Source organism: Centroberyx affinis, unplaced genomic scaffold, assembly GCF_046629955.1.
Source record: "Centroberyx affinis isolate AG114_WGS23_722 - 3 ecotype Tasmania unplaced genomic scaffold, CSIRO-AGI_Caff_v1 ptg004837l_1, whole genome shotgun sequence".
Classification (NCBI taxonomy): Eukaryota; Metazoa; Chordata; class Actinopteri; order Beryciformes; family Berycidae; genus Centroberyx; species Centroberyx affinis.
This window is the reverse complement of record NW_027282362.1, coordinates 27,501-30,255: the sequence shown is the minus strand read 5'-3', so window position 1 is coordinate 30,255 and position 2,755 is coordinate 27,501. Positions and strand designations below refer to the sequence as shown.

The 2,755-nt window shown below is 47.8% G+C and overlaps 1 protein-coding gene across 1 annotated transcript in view; it reads left to right on the top strand.

Moving 5' to 3' along the window:
* The first annotated feature begins 2,716 nt into the window (after positions 1-2,716).
* The window catches only part of bnipl (BCL2 interacting protein like), a 19,752-nt gene continuing 19,713 nt past the window's right edge, over positions 2,717-2,755 (top strand). The window contains exon 1 of the mRNA XM_071545271.1: positions 2,717-2,755. This exon is cut by the window's right edge and continues 164 nt beyond it. The gene's annotated coding sequence lies outside the window, so the exon portion shown is untranslated.

The window sequence follows — 2,755 nt, the reverse complement described above, 5'->3', positions numbered from 1 at the left end:
ACTGACCTGAGGAAACTGACCTGAGGAAACTGACCTGAGGAGACTGACCTGAAGAAACTGACCTGAAGAAACTGACCTGAGGAAACTGACCTGAAGAGACTGACCTGAGGAGACTGACCTGAAGAGACTGACCTGAGGAGACTGACCTGAGGAAACTGACCTGAGGAGACTGACCTGAGGAGACTGACCTGAAGAGACTGACCTGAGGAGACTGACCTGAGGAAACTGACCTGAAGAGACTGACCTGAGGAAACTGACCTGAGGAAACTGACCTGAGGAAACTGACCTGAAGAGACTGACCTGAGGAAACTGACCTGAGGAAACTGACCTGAGGAGACTGACCTGAAGAGACTGACCTGAGGAGACTGACCTGAGGAAACTGACCTGAGGAAACTGACCTGAGGAGACTGACCTGAAGAGACTGACCTGAGGAGACTGACCTGAAGAAACTGACCTGAGGAGACTGACCTGAAGAGACTGACCTGAAGAAACTGACCTGAGGAAACTGACCTGAGGAGACTGACCTGAAGAAACTGACCTGAAGAGACTGACCTGAAGAAACTGACCTGAGGAGACTGACCTGAGGAAACTGACCTGAGGAAACTGACCAGAAGAGACTGACCTGAGGAGACTGACCTGAGGAGACTGACCTGAAGAAACTGACCTGAAGAGACTGACCTGAAGAAACTGACCTGAAGAGACTGACCTGAAGAAACTGACCTGAGGAAACTGACCTGAGGAAACTGACCTGAGGAAACTGACCTGAGGAAACTGACCTGAAGAAACTGACCTGAAGAGACTGACCTGAAGAGACTGACCTGAGGAAACTGACCTGAGGAAACTGACCTGAGGAAACTGACCTGAAGAGACTGACCTGAGGAAACTGACCTGAAGAAACTGACCTGAGGAAACTGACCTGAGGAAACTGACCTGAGGAAACTGACCTGAAGAGACTGACCTGAGGAAACTGACCTGAAGAAACTGACCTGAGGAGACTGACCTGAGGAGACTGACCTGAGGAAACTGACCTGAGGTCAGATCTGACGACCAGTGAACTGTTTGACGTCGGGCCCAGCAGGATGAGATGGAGGTTAAGGTGCGCTGTCCGTCAGCCTTCACTTTAAACTGCTCAGACTCTTCTGTCAGTGAACAGGAGCTGAGTGGCTGAACTCTGGTTTCCATGACAACACAGATGAAACTGCCTCTGAACCTCCTCCAGCTTCTGCCTCCAGTTTGTCTTCTGCTTTGATCTCCTGACTGACTCTGGACTTTCCCAGCAGCACCTGAACGCAGCGTGACGGAGGCTGCTGGAGAAATCTTGAAATGTTCATTAATATAAAATGAGCTTTCCATATTAACTAAAGACATGATGAAACATGAAAATCATCTAATGATGGAAATCTGTATCAGAGAGACTAACAGGCAGACAGGTTGACAAACAGACAGACAGACAGGTTGACAGACAGAGAGACAGACAGACAGGTTGACAGACAGAGAGACAGACAGGTTAACAAACAGACAGGTTAACACAGACAGACAGGTTGACAGACAGAGAGACAGACAGACAGGTTGACAGACAGAGAGACAGACAGGTTAACAAACAGACAGACAGACAGGTTGACAGACAGAGAGACAGACAGACAGGTTGACAGACAGAGAGACAGACAGGTTAACAAACAGACAGACAGACAGGTTGACAGACAGAGAGACAGACAAGTTAACAAACAGACAGACAGGTTGACAGACAGAGAGACAGACAGACAGGTTGACAGACAGAGAGACAGACAGGTTAACAAACAGACAGACAGACAGGTTGACAGACAGAGAGACAGACAGACAGGTTGACAGACAGAGAGACAGACAGGTTAACAAACAGACAGACAGACAGGTTGACAGACAGAGAGACAGACAGACAGGTTGACAGACAGACAGACAGGTTGACAGACAGAGAGACAGACAGACAGGTTAACACAGACAGACAGGTTGACAGACAGACAGACAGACAGACAGGTTGACAGACAGACATAACTTGAGTTAAAAATAAAATCCCGTCTCTCCCAGCAGCACTGAAGCTGTTTCCACAGCGACAGAAACGACTTCCCTGATTGGATGTTGAGTGTGTGCTGAAGGTCACATGACTGTTTCAGCAGATCAGTGAAGAGTTTCTGACCAACAAGCAGATGTTACTAAACCTGCCAGAGGAGCTTCTGGTTCCCTCTGTGGGCCAATCAGATCCATTCTTTGTGTCCAGGCTGTGACTCACCAAGACTATCTGTGTGCCTAATAATTATAATAATAATATTAATAATAATAATAATAATAATAATAATAATAATAATAATAATAATGATAGTAATCCCTTCAAACGTCCAAACTTTCTAAAATATGAAGCATCTTTGTCAAAGCTGCTCCAACCTGCATCACTGACACCATGAATCTGGAGGGCAGCAGGACCCTGAGGCAGGCAGGCAGGCTCCTCCCGCCTCATTAATATTAATTAGAGTCAGGGTGTTACCTGTCTGCTGGGAGCCAGGTGAACGGCGACCAATAGGGAGACAGCTGCTGCCTGAAATGCAGAAAAACCTGTAGGGGCAGAGAGAGAGAGAGAGAGAGAGAGAGAGAGAGAGAGAGAGGGCGAGTCACACACACACACACACACACACACACACACACACACACACACACACACACACACACACACACACCCCCACATCAACAAAGCAGTGTTACTCAAGAGGAATCAGGAAGATGCGGC